Source organism: Cyprinus carpio, chromosome B20 (genome assembly GCF_018340385.1).
Source record: "Cyprinus carpio isolate SPL01 chromosome B20, ASM1834038v1, whole genome shotgun sequence".
Lineage (NCBI taxonomy): Eukaryota > Metazoa > Chordata > Actinopteri > Cypriniformes > Cyprinidae > Cyprinus > Cyprinus carpio.
In genome coordinates, this window is record NC_056616.1 from 25680119 (window position 1) to 25694946 (window position 14828).

Sequence of the window (14828 nt, forward strand, 5' to 3'; positions counted from 1 at the left end):
GGGCTCCGGCCTTCCAGGAAGTGAGTTTGACACCCCTGGCTTAACAAGACATTTAACCCATCTAACATTTCATCCCATCCAAGTGGGCATATGTTTTGCTTGGGAGTAATTGGGGGTTTGGTGTCTTGCTCAAGGGCACCTCAGCTGTGGGTATTACTACAACTACCCTCAATTCCTGCTGGTGCAGATTTTAGCCTGTGACTTGGATTAGAAGTCTGATTCTTTAACCATTAGGCTAAGACTCAGCTGCCACAACTTGTAGGTCATATTTGACACGTTTATCAGTCATGCTAGTACTATCTGCTTAAATGGGGGAAGATTTAAAATGATGTGACATGCAGCCAAATATGGTGACCCGTAATCAATTTGTGCTCTGCATTTAACCCATCCAAAGTGCATACACACACATGCACACAGTGGACAGACACCCAGAGCAGCTGGGCAGTTGTGGCCTAATGGTTGGAGTCTGACTTGTAACCTGAAGGTTGCAAGTTTAATACTCGATACCAGTAGGTTAGGGATTGAATGAACAGTGCTCTCTTCCGCTTTCAATACACCCAGTTGCTCCCCGGGCACCACAGTGACTGGTTGCCAACTGCTCTGTGTTTGTTCACCACTTCTAATGTGCATGCAGTAACTTGGAAGGGTTAAATGCAGAGGACAATTTTCAAGTATGGGTTCCCATACTTTGCCTTTGCTGTCACTCAGGTCAAAAAGCATCGGTTTCGAGAAACTTTTTATATTTGTTTAACCATTTCCTTCCCACTTCAGACAAAAGTGATGGTGGCAAGTAAAAGAATTCCTTATTTCTTCATGAGAGAAGGGCTAACCTGCACCCTGGCAAATAAAATGTTGGGCTATACCGAAGGCAGCGGTGGAAAGAGTACTAAGAAATTGTACTGTGAGAGTAAACTTGTTTCATCACATCTTATAATTACCACAAACTTGCCACTTGCCACTGAGAAACGTCCTGCTCCAGTCGTGCTTGTGAATCAGTCTCTTGTCCATCAGCCACTTAAACCATTTCATCAGGAGACTACGGCTTGCACTGGTAAGGTACAATCTTTTCTATGTATTCACAATTCTCCAGGGCTCTCATTCTGTCATGGCGATGGGTGTTTTGTTTCTGACGCGCCATATGCGGTAGACCAGTCCAGTGCCAATCTCTATGGCTCTGGACCAATCACAAAGGATTGTGCCATCTAACCAATCACAGCATTCAGGGCTCACGGAAAGGAGGGGTTAAGAGAGACTGATTCGTTAATCTGCTTTGTACGAGTCGTTTACAAATCTTTTAAAAATTAGTTAAAATTAAATCTATTTTTTGAGAAAACTAACGTGTTTTTTGACCTTGCATGCATGTAAACCTGTTTTGGGAGACTAAAACAATATTAGCAACCTTAAAAATGGCATAATAGGGGCACTTATTTTTTAGGATAATTATATAGGACAATTTTAGGATTGGCTTATACAAACATAAGGCAGAATAGTTTCTATATTGTAATGTTATGTCAGTTAGCACTGCGTTATTTATATACTATATTTATTTCCTGGAAATTACCTTTTTTATTTTATTTTTTTAGCTACAGCCGTAGCTGGATGCCTTTGTCCATATTAGGGATTACCTGCACGTCATATGTTATTATATACTACTACTCCTAGGCAGTTTTAGACTCTCTGTGCTAGAGGGCACTTCGGCTTCGAGTATGAATGAAACATGCACTGCATGAGAGTTTTTAGCGCTCCACAATGTCTATATCTTCTCGATTTGGATATGAATAAATCGTCCAGTCATACATAGACTATCTTGTTTCTTCACCCATGTGCTCACACACCCAAAACAGCACACAGAAAAAGTGATTTAAAAGGAAAGTTGTGACATTTGCCAAGTATGGTAACCCATACTCCGAATTTGTGCTCTGCATTTAACCCATCCAAGTGCACACACACCTGGAGCAGTGGGCAGCTATATATCCAGCGCCCAGGGAGCAACTGGGGGTTCAGTGCCTTGCTCAAGGGCACTTCAGCCATGGGTATTGAGGATGGAAGAGAGTGCTGTTCATTCACTCCCTTCCACCTACAACAACTGCCAGTACCGAGACTCGAATCTGCGGCCTTCGGGTTACAAGTCCAACTCTCTAACCATTAGGCCACAGCTGCCCCTGATGCATCTGATTGACAGATGAATCATGGTTGACCTATCGGCTAGATGGACGTAAAAATGCATGCGCTCTTATTTCAATGTTGTTAATGTTGAGGTTATTTTAGCTTTGTACGTTTAGTTGAACTATACGGTTAAAGAACACAATTTTTACCATTTAACTGAACTGTGTGCATGTATTTTAGACACATTGTTCTTGCTCCATCCATGTGATAATTCTATCCACAGAGTTCGCTGTTTACTTATACTGCTGTGTGCTCTGGTTATATTAACAGTACGACCCTTTTCAGGAACTGACAAAATTATGATTTAAAATCAGAGCATAACTCACATTCACTTCAATACTGAAATGCTAATCAGTGTTGCCAACTAATTTTCAGAGGAAGTTGCTAAAGGAAGGTCAATGTTTTGCTAAAAGTTACTAAATGACATTGTAATGTCATTGCACGATGACATCATTACGTAATTACGATGCAAAATTGTCACTACTTCAAATGTAAGCAAAAAATATTTTATATATGTTAATTTAGATTTATTCGTTAAAGTAATATAACAAAATATAATATTAAAATCTAATTAAATGTATTTTTAAATACAACATTGAATTATTAAACACTTACACATTTTGAACAATTAGGGCCTAGCACTTGAAAATCATCGTAGCTGTACGAGAGTTCTGGAGTTATCGTAAAGTCCTAAGTGCATTGTAAGAAGACAGATTTATGCAGTCACCTGCAGGACAGTCGGCAGAAAACACGTTTAACTTTATTCAAGTGCAATGTGATTATATTATAAAGTTTTGATTGTACTTTATTGCACACTTTATTACTCAGTTTTTTTTTTATGAATTTATAAATGAAATAATTAAAAGGGGCAGAAAAAAATTGAAATACAAATCTAAATTGAATGACTGAAGCAAAAAAAAAAGAATAAAAGTAGTAATGTAGGAAATATGCTTCAAAAACTGGGAGGAAAAAATCTGTCAATGACTTACTGACGTGCACAAAAAACAATTTATTGGACCCGGAAATAACGTCTCTGTATAGATATTATATACTATAATATATTTTTGTATAAAGTATATTGTATATTATTATGTAAAGTATAATATTATACGTATGAATGTAATATAATATAATATAGTATAATATAATTGTTATATCCAAGTTGAATTTTCCGTGTTGATTTTTCACAGGTTTTTTTACCTGCATTTTAAATTACACATTGTATTTTGTGTTTTCGGGTTACAGGGTTACAATGGATTATGGATAATGGATAACAGATAATGTCCTGGAAAATTACTAGTACCTTTTCCATTTTTCTAGATATTTTTCTTACAGTGTACTAACTGATCAACAATCGCAGGTACAAGCTTCTAACAAGGTGTATCATAAATTAACAATTAAATAAACAATTAAATTATTATTATTAAATTGAGCAATTGCTAATAGCAGCTAACTTAATTCACGTGATATGTGTACCGCTAGGCATCTATGGTTTCCTCATTTTGTGTAATTTAGATGGAAAATGTGTGCCTTTTTATCATTTGAGTCACTTGTCAAAAGTTGCTAAAAGTTGCCAAATAAATTTTAAAAATATCTAAATTTGTTGCTAGGTGCTTTTGGAAGAAAATGTTGCTAGGCTAGTGTGAAAAGTTGCTAAATTTAGCAACAAAATTGCTAAGTTGGCAACAATGAGTCGTTAATGATGCTGATTCAAAACTACAACGTTGCTGATTGACAGTCAAAGCATAGCGTGGTTTGAACGCCCCCAGCTGAACTGGAGGTTTTGATTGGTTTTGCACCCGAGTCAGACCTGTCTGTAATTGGCTGAAGTGCAGGGCTCCACCCCAGAAGTATGAAAAGTGCCCATCAAACACAGGTTCGCTCTGTTTCTCCATCGGCGACTCCTTTGTCTGTTTTATATATATATATATAAATATAAATATTTTCGGTGACATGTAAATGTAGCGAATTCGAATACTTTCTTTTATTTTACTCAAGTAAAAGTAAAAATACCACAATTTAATTATACTCAAGAAAGTAGAAATTTTTTTAAAATGTAATCAAGTACTGTAACAAAAGTAATTGTAATTAGTTACTTTCCACCTCTAACTGAAGGATATTGATATTGAAGTGTGTGCAAAATTTTAAAAGCAAGAACAGAGCAGCTATGGCTGGGACAGTGTTCAAGTATCACTCAAAGCTTCAATGTAATCATGAGTATGTTAAATTAACTTTCTTCTGAGCCAGTCTATAGATACAGGCCTGTACATTCCATGATGTTTTTCTAAGAATGAAAAAATCCAGAATTGTCAAGACGTCAACAATTGGATTCAGCTAATGAAGGATAAAACCAAGGCTGAATTAAAAAAGGGAAGAAATTTATACTAGTATGCTATTTTGAATTATGCTTAAGTTTGTTTTAATGTATGTAACAAGGATAATTGAATCAATGAGAATCACTCAGTTGCATAAGATCCAACTCATGCAAGTCTGGAGAATCGTGAGGGTTAATGAAGGGGGAGGGACTATCTTTAATTAGTTGAAACCTGTAGAGTATAAAAGACAAAAGGCCGGCATCTCTACTTTGTGTTTAGCTGTTGGACAATGGCTGGAAGTTGGTGTTTGGTTCAGATTTTGGCAGTTTGTGCTTTCTGTCATGCAGTTCCACAGTGGAGTGATCTGCCTCAGAACCGTCAAGCCCTGATGATCCAGCAAACTGACCAGCAGTTTCAGAAGCCGGTTCAACAAACTAGCCAGCAGTTTCAGCTGCAGAAGCCAGTTCATCAAACTAGCCAGCAGTTTCAGCTGCAGAAGCCAGTTCATCAAACTAGCTAGCAGTTTCAGATGCAGAAGCCAATTCAACAAACTAGCTAGCAGTTTCAGCCGCAGATGCCAGTTCATCAAACTAGACAGCAGTTTCAGATGCAGAAGCCAGTTCAACAAAGTAGCCAGCAGTTTCAGTTTCAGAAGCCGGTTCAACAAACTAGCCAGCAGTTTCAGCCGCAGAAGCCAGTTCAACAAACTAGCCAGCAGTTTCAGAAGCCAGTTCAACAAACTAGCCAGCAGTTTCAGCCGCAGAAGCCAGTTCAACAAACTAGCCAGCAGTTTCAGCCGCAGAAGCCAGTTCAACAAACTAGCCAGCAGTTTCAGCCGCAGAAGCCAGTTCAACAAACTAACCAGCAGTTTCAGCCTCAGAAGCCAGTGGTGCAGACAGAGCCCCTTGATAAATGTACTGTAGCTGATTATGAGCAGATCCAATGTGGACCACCTGGGATCAGTGGTGCTGAGTGTGAAGCTATCAACTGCTGCTTTAACAGACAGTGTTACTATGCGAGGGCAGGTAAGCGTTCTCAGTCTTCTGTTCATGTTAAATTGATTCTCAGAATTAACCTGCTCTTGTACCTTGTTCTAGTGACTGTCCAGTGTATTAGAGATGGTCAGTTTGTGGTAGTGGTGGCTAGAGATGTTACTTTGCCTCGACTGAGTCTGGATTCGGTTCGTCTGCTGGGTGGAAATGACCCACCTTGTGCTCCTGTGGAGTCAACACCATCCTTTGCAATATACCAGTTCCCTGTGACTGCATGCGGCACGAGTTTGATGGTGAGCAGCTGCTTCTGTTTTTATTCTGCGTTGCTTATGATGGACTGGATGCTGACACTGTTCCTATTCACAGGAGGACAGTGGATATGTGGTGTATGAAAACAGAATGACCTCATCGTATGAAGTGGGGATTGGACCATATGGTTCCATCACAAGGGACAGTCATTTTGAGTAGGTGATCTGACTTGGTGTGAACCTTAATCCCTGATAAATGCTACAAGCTCACCGTCTGTTGTCCAGGTTTCTCTTCCAGTGTAGGTACTCTGGAACTTCTGTGGAAGCTCTGGTTGTGGAGGTCAACTCTATTCCTCCACCTCCACCAGTAGCTGCTCCTGGACCTCTCAGGGTGGAGCTCAGACTGGCCAATGGTCAGTGTGTCACCAAAGGCTGTGCTGAAGGTAAGGTGTTGTCCTGTGTCTTCCTAAAGCCTTTCAAACTTGAGTCTGGTTAAACCCCAGTGTTCATCCTCAGGGGATGAGGCCTACACGTCCTACTACAGTGATACTGATTATCCCGTCACAAAAGTCCTGCGGGAGCCTGTGTATGTTGAGGTGCGCATTATAGAGAGGACTGACCCCAACATTGCCCTGATGCTGGGACATTGTTGGGCAACTTCAACCCCCAGTCCACTCAGTCTCCCCCAGTGGGACCTTCTGATCAATGGGTGAGTACAGCCAGTCTTTATCCAGTTAGTCTGCTGGGAGACACTTTCTAACCTTCACCTTCGTCTTCAGATGCCCTTACCAGGATGACCGTTACCTGACCACACTGTTTCCAGTGACTGGATCGTCTGGTCTTCAGTTCCCAACCCACTACAAGCGCTTTGTTGTGAAGATGTTCACATTTGTAGATCCAGCCTCACTGGCTGCTCTGCAGGAAACTGTATGCCCCCTTTTACTTGAACAATTTTACTACTTGTGGGTTCTGTGACTTGAGCCTCTTTCTTCCCTGTCAGGTGTTCATCCACTGCAGTACAGAAGTGTGCCATCCATCATCTGGCTCTTGTGAGCAAAGCTGCGCCAGGAAAAGTGAGTTCTTGCTTTCTCTTGACAAGAGGAACGGAGCTTTTTAAGTGCATTCTCACTTCTAACATTTCTCTTTCAGGAAGAGACGCTCATATCAAGACTGTCTCTGGTGAGCAGACTGTGGCTTCTAGTGGAGAAGTTACTCTGGTCATGTAAATCTAGTGTTTTTAATAAACTTTACAGAACCCCGAGGTATCTTTGTCTGGTGTGGTTCTGCAGAATCCGGCATTACATGCCTCTTCCCAGGTTTTATCCCACACTAATACAAAAGGTTGTGCAACCTGGTTTAAGGTCATGCATTCGGAGTCCAGGCTTCTGTACAAGCTGTGACATTTATCCATCTAGTTTCTAACCTGGGGCAGCACAATGCTTGATTTTAAGGGTTAATCGTTAACTTGTTAACACTGGGGTGTCCAACTCAATTGCTGGAGGGCCGGAGCTCTGCAGAGTTCCAACAAGCATGCCATGCAGTTTTCAAATAAGCCTGACAGACTTAACTGGATCAGGTGTTTAATTGGGGTTGAATCTAAACTCTGCAGGGCTCCGGCCCTCCAGGAAGTGAGTCTGACACCCCTGGCTTAACAGGACATTTATATAACCTTTATTTAAGCAAAGTCCCATTGAGACACTGTCTCTTTTACAAGGGAGTCCTGTATAACACGTTCAATCATATGTTGCAAGACAAATTACAATATAAAATACAAAGCAAATTTACAGAATACTTGCTTGTGAAGATGCAATGACTTTAAATTATGTAAACAAACAAAATAGGGGCTAGAAGTCAATATCCACCCACCATTAATTAAAACGGTTACACATGTCTGTCCGCATATCAGATTTTTTTTTTTTTTTTTTTAAGCAGCTAAGGAAATTAGCACACCAATCTTAAATCTAGACTGGAGTTCACTCCAGGAGAAAGGACCATAGTAAGACAGAACCCTCTTTCCTGCTTCTGTCCTCATTCTTGGTACCTTAAAGTAGTACATCACTAGATCTTAATTGATATGTACTTTGGGTATGAACAAATTTTAAGCAAATATAAGATGGCAAGATACCTAAAATCACTTTATAAATAAAATGTGCCAATGTCGCATCCTGTGAGATTTAAGTGATGGCCAATTTACCATATTGTATAAGATGCAATTGTGTCTGATAGCCAGTATTTGTAATGAACCTGAGAGCCGCATGATAAAGAGGGTCTAGTATTGACAGTAGATGGACAAGCAAATTGATAGATGATATCCCCATAATCTATCGGAGACAGGAATAGTCCTGCGACCAGTCTTTTTCTTATAGTCCTAAAAAAGCAAGATTTTAATCTATATAAGAATGCCAGAGTAAATTTAAGTTTCATAGCAAGAATTTCAATGTGTTTTTTAAAGGTAAAACCTTTATCAAGCCAAATACCCAAATACTTGTATCAAGTTCAATAGCTTCATCTTGGAGTGTCATAATAGCAAGAACTGGGACTTTAGTACCTATGGGGGCAAATACCATTGCCTTCATCTTTTTTGCATTTAAAAGTAGCTTTTAAATCAAACAAGGCGGATTATAATGAGGCGAAATCTGACTGCAAATTTGCACTGGCAGTCTCAGGTGTAGAGGCACACAAATACATAATTGTCATCAGCATACAAATGATACTGTGAGTATTTAAATTCACTACAAACATTATTTATATAGATGATAAAAAGCAAAGGACCTAAAACTGATCCTTGTGGGACACACTTTTTTAGGACGACAGGGTCAGATGTTACATTCCCATGTCTTACAATTTGCATCCGTTCAGAGAGATATTTGTGAAACCAGTTTACAGCTCTATGACCAACACCAATATTCAACAGGGTTTTGATTAACATGAAGTGGTCCACTGTGTCAAATGCCTTTGTAAGGTCAATGAACACAGCCATACAGAATAACTTTTTATCAATTGCCGCTTTTATATCATCAATAACTTTTAAGCAGGCAGAAACTGTGCTGTGACTAGATCTAAAACCAGATTGCATGTTATTAAGAATATTTTGTGAAACCAGAAAAGTTTTTAATTGATCAGACACTAAAATCTCCAAAAACTTAGCTAAAACCGAGAGATTTGAGATAGGTCTATAATTATTTGCATCACATGGATCCCCAGATTTTAGTAATGGTGTGACGTAAGCCTGCTTCCACGAAATAGGCACTGTATCTGTGCAAACGGACAGGTTTAAGATATAAGTGAGTGGTTTCACTATAATTTCTGCTGCCATTTTTAATGGACTGAGAACAGTACGACCTAGGGATTTGGGTAATTTTGTACTCCTAACACATGCAATAGCACAATGATCACTCATATCATTTGAAAAAACACCAACAGCAACATATTTATGTGCTGCATTTGTTAAAATAACATCAATGAGTGTATCTTTACCTGGCTGTAAAGGATTTATCCTGGTAGCACAATTTATAAGTTGTTTTAGATTTAAAGAATCACAAACCCCCTTTATGTTCTCAGACATCTCCGTCATCCAATCCCAGTTCAGATCACCTAACAAGATTAATTCAGATGAATGAAAATTTGATATCAGTCAGATCAGCATTTAACTGCCCATTTGACACAGTAAAGAAATCATTGCGACTAAAACCGCATACATCTGCAACTTGTGGCCCACTCAAGAAAATATAAAAAAAAGAGCAAACAACAAGGTGTACTTTAACAACATTGTAACAAGTGTTTTGCTTTTCTCCTATTTCTCTAAATCTTTCCCTTAAGGTAAACTTTAATATATCAGTTTGTATGCTTATAAGACAATTAAAACAGTCACCTTAGCAGATGCTTACTCCGAAACATCAAAACACAGGAGAAAACAATGCACCTTAACCAGCGAACCTTCACCCACAGGCAGTCAAATGTAGCTTAGCAACAGCAGTGCCTGACAAACGATCCCCCGAGCCGGCTTACCACAACAACGAGGGGAGATAACGTTCAGCCAGTCAAACGATCCCTCAGCCCGGTAACACCACTCAGGCCTGTCCAGTGTTCCTCCAACCCGGCTTACCTCAGCAACGAGAGGAGGTAACGCTGGCACCACCCACGCCGGCCCAGTGAACACTTGGCCCAGCACCTAGCCCAGCAATGGCAAGAGGTAACGTTAGCGTCACCCACTGCGATTCAGCGATGCCCGGCCCAGCTTAGCTCAGCAACAGCAGGAGGTAACGCCACTCACGCCGATTCAGAGATCCCTCGGCCAGCGTAGACCAGCAGCAGCAGGAGGTATAGCGACACCCATGCCGATTTAGCGATCCCTCGGCCCAGCTTACCTCAGCAATGGCAGGAGGTCCACTTTAGTTCTTCGGTTGGTGAAGCTTAACCCAAAATGATTTGATTCAAACTGCTAATAACAGAAGCAGAGCCCGTGTATCGTCAGTGTTACTGTGAATCCAGCAGCTCTTTAAAACTTCATGTACTTTGATGGTCAGGAAAGCAGGTTTGGTTTCAGCGTGGATCTGATTTCAGGGGGAAAAAAAGGTTCTTGAGGCTAATATGGTTCTAAGCAGAACTGTTACTGCATGTAAAGAACTTTAAAAGAAAGGGTCAAAGTACGCACATCCAAAAAAAAAGTCTTGGCCAGGTGCAAGATCAAAAGGCACATCAAATAACAGAAAAAAGATCTGCACACTGTTATTTTCCCTTTATTCAAAAAAAAAAAAAAGAAGTTAAAAATAGCAACTAGATTTAACCCATCCAACATTCATCCCATCCAAGTGGATGTATGTTTTGCTCGGGAGCAGTTGGGGGTTTGGTGTCTTGCTCAAGGGCACCTCAGCTGTGGGTATTGCTATAAATACCCAAAATTCCTGCTGGTACAGATTTTAGCCTGTGACTTGGATTACAAGTCTGACTCTTTAACCATTAGGCTAAGACTCAGCCGCCACAACCTGTAGGTCATATTCAATACATTTGTCAGTCATGCTAGTACTATCTGCTTAAATGGGGGAAGATTTAGTTGCAAGCTGGGCAGTTGTGGCCTAATGGTTGGAGTCTGACTTGTAACCTGAAGGTTGCAAGTTTAATACTCAATACCAGTAGGTTAGGGATTGAATGAACCATGCTCTCTTCAACTGTCAATACACTCAGTTGCTCCCCGGGCACCACAGCGACTGGCTGCCAACTGCTCTGCGTGTGTTCACCACTTCTAATGTGCATGCAGTAACTTGGAAGAGTTAAAAGCATAGGACAATTTTCAAGTATGGGTTCCCATACTTTGCCTTTGCTGTCAGGTCAAAAAGCATTGGTTTCTAGAATTTTTTACATTTGTATAACCATTTCCTTTCCACTTCAGGAAAAAACGTGATGGTGGCAAGTAAAAGAATTCCTTAGCATGTTCAGCTGAGAGAAACCTGGTGGAGCCAATCTTTCTCTGACAATAAACAAATTACAATACATGTGTATTTCAATAAATGTGAGGCATTTTATTTCACCATGAGTGAAGGGCTAACCTGCACCCTGGCAAATAAAATTTTGGGCTATACCAAAGGCAGTGGTGGAAAGAGTACTAAGAAATTGTACTGTGAGAGTAAACTTGTTTTATCAGGTCTTACAATTTCCACAAACTTGTTAACACTTGACACTTACCACTGAGAAACGTCCTGCTCCAGTCGTGCTTGCGAATCAGTCTCTTGTCCATCAGCCACTTAAACCATTTCATCAGGAGACTATGGCTCGCACTGGTAAGGTACACTCGATACTATCTTTTCTATGTATTCACAATTCTCCAGGGCCGTCATTCCGTCGTGGCAATTGGTGTTTCGTTTCTGACACACGCTGTATGTGGTAGACCAGTCCAGTGCCAATCTCTATGGCTCTGGGCCAATCACAGCAGTGAGGGCTCACGGAAAGGAGGGGTTAAGAAAAGCAGATTAAAGAATTAGTCTTGTACGAATCGTTTACGAATCTTTTAGAAATTAGTTAAAATGAAATCTAACGTGTTTTTTTGACCTTGCATGCATGTAAACCGGTTTTGGGAGATTAAAACAATATTAGCAACCTTAAAAATGGCATAATAGGGGCACTTTAAGGTCGGGAATCGTCTACTTGTTATAAAATTAAAATTTCATAAAAATTTCGTTCTTATAGATTCCTTTGTGCGCATTTTAATATGACTTTAAACCATACAAGCACAAGAAGACTTGTCCACAGTTTTCTGTACTGCACACATAGGGGCATAGCCATCATTTCAGAAATGAGGGGGATAGAAATGTGAAAAAATAACAACTTTTGTCTAATTGTCAGGCTTTATTTTTTCATGTCTTTTAATTGGCTAAGAAATCAAATACACTGCTGGACGATAATTGATAAATATTCTATAATATTTTTTTTTTCTGTGTTTTCCTAATGACAATTTTAGGATTGGCTTATATAAACACATAAGGCAGAATAGTTTCTATATTGTAATAAATGTTATGTCAGTTAACACTGCATTGTTTTTATACTATATTTATTTCCTGGAAATGACCTGAAATGACCTTTTTATTTTTTTTAGCTACAACCCTAGCTGGATGCCTTTGTCCATATTAGGGATTTCCTGCACGTTATAAGTTATTATATACTACTTCTCCTAGGCCGTTTTAGACTTTCTGTGCGAGAGGGCCCTCCGGCTTCGAGTATGAATAAAACATGTACTGCATGAGAGTGTTTAGCGCTCCATAATGTCCATATCGTTTGGATATGAATAAATCATCTGGTCATACATAGACTATCTTGTTTCTTCGCCCATGTGCTCACACATCCAAAGCAGCACACAGAAAAAGTGATTTAAAATGAAAGTCGTGACATTTGCTCTGCATTTAACCCATCCAAGTGCACACACACAGCAGTGAGAAGTGAACACACCGTGATCCCATACCCAGAGCAGTGGGCAGCTATATCCAGCACTCGAGGAGCAACTGGGGGTTCAGTGCCTTGCTTCCACCTACAACTCCTGCCAGCACCAAGACTCGAACCTGCGATCTTCGGGTTACAAGTCCAACTCTCTAACCATTAGGCCACAGCTGCTCCTGATGCATCTGATTGACAGATGAATCATGGTTGACCTATCGGCTAGATGCACGTAAAATTTTGTTTGTTCTTATTTCAATGTTGTTAATGTTGAGGTTATTTTAGCTTTGTACGTTTAGTTGAACTATACGGTTAAAGAACACAATTTTTACCATTTAACTGAACTGTGTGCATGTATTTTAGACACTTACATTGTTCTTGCTCCATCCATGCAATAATTCTATCAACCGAGTTTTCTATTTACTTATACTGCTGTGTGCTCTGGTTATATTAACAGTACGACCCTTTTCAGGAGCTGACAAAATTACGATTTAAAATCAGACCATAGCTCACATTCACTTAAATACTGAAATGCTAATCAGTGTTAGCAATTTTCATTGGAAGTTGCTAAAGGAAGGTCAAGTTGCTAAATGACATTGTAATGTCATTGCACGATGACATCATTACGTAATTACGACACAAAATTGTCACTACTTCAAATCTCAGCAAAAAAAATATTTTATATAAGTTAATATAGATTTGTTCATTTAAGTAATATAACAAAATATAATATTAAAATCTAAATAACTATTTTTAAATACAACATTGAATTATTTAACACTTACAAATTTGAACAATTAGGGCCTACAATGTAATTTTTTTTTTTTTTAATTAGCTAGTAAACTAGTAAAACTACACATTCTGGGCTGCGTTTTCCAAAAGCTTTGTAAGCCTAAGAAGTTTGTAAAAATGATCCTATGACTGATCTTAATATTACGGTCTGTTTCCCAAAATCATCGTAACTTAAGTAGCACTTGAAAATCATCGTAGATCTTCAAGAGCTGTGGAGTAATCGTAAAGTCCTAAGTGCATCGTAAGAAGACAGATTTATGGTCACCTGCAGGACAATCGGCAGATTACACGTTTAACTTTATTCAAGTGCAATGTGATTATATTATAAAGTTTTGATTGTACTTTATTGCACACTTAATTACTCGTTTTTTTGTTTTGTTTTTGTTTTTTATATGAATTTATAATGAAATAATTAAAAAGGGCAGAAAAAATAGAAATATACATCTAAATTGAATGACTGAAGCAAAAAAAAAAATAGTAGTAATGTAGGAAATATGCTTCAAAACTGGGAGGAAAAAAATCTGTCAATGACTTACTGATGTGCACAAAAACCAATTTATTGGACCCGGAAATAACATCTCTATACTGATATTATAAACGATAATGTATATTTTTGTATAACGTATATTGTATATTATTATGTAAAGTATAATATTATTTGTATAAATGTAATATAATATAATATAGTATAATATAATTGTTATATCCAAGTTGTCTGGAACGCTGCATAAGGTTAACATTTAAATAAACGAGCATGTACTACAATTAAAAGCCATTCTATTAGGTGACATTTCAGCCCTTGACAAACAGATAGCGACTCCTAAGTAGGACTTAAAGCATGGCTACGGGCGATTGCGTTAAGTGCATTTTTGGTAAACGCATGTAAAACAATAACGAATGATCGTAAAATTACTCGTAGAAAACGCTCTGAAGCGCTATGATCAATCTTTATTGAGAAACACAGCCCTGAACAATTATAGTGTTAAGCAGTGTATTAGCAGTTAGTCCTGGAAAATTACAAGTACCTTTTCCATTTTTCTAGGTATTTTTCTTACAGTGTACTAACTGATCAACAATCGCAGGTACAAGCTTCTAACAAGGTGTATCATAAATTAACAATTACTAAATTATTATTATTAAATTGAGCAATTGCTAATAGCAGCTAACTTAATTCACATGATATGTGTACCGTTAGGCATCTTTGGTTTCCTCATTTTGTGTAATTTAGATGGAAAATGTGTGCCTTTTTATCATTTGAGTCATTTGTCAAAAGTTGCTAAAAGTTGCCAAATAAATTTTAAAAATATCTAAATTTGTTGCTAGGTGCTTTTGGAAGAAAATGTTGCTAGGGCAGTGTGAAAAGTTGCTAAATTTAGCAACAAAATTGCTAA

The 14828-nt window shown here is 38.7% G+C and overlaps 1 pseudogene; it reads left to right on the top strand.

The window, feature by feature from the left end:
* The first annotated feature begins 4743 nt into the window (after positions 1-4743).
* LOC109060785 lies at positions 4744-6986 on the top strand (annotated as a pseudogene).
* The last annotated feature ends 7842 nt before the right edge of the window (positions 6987-14828 follow it).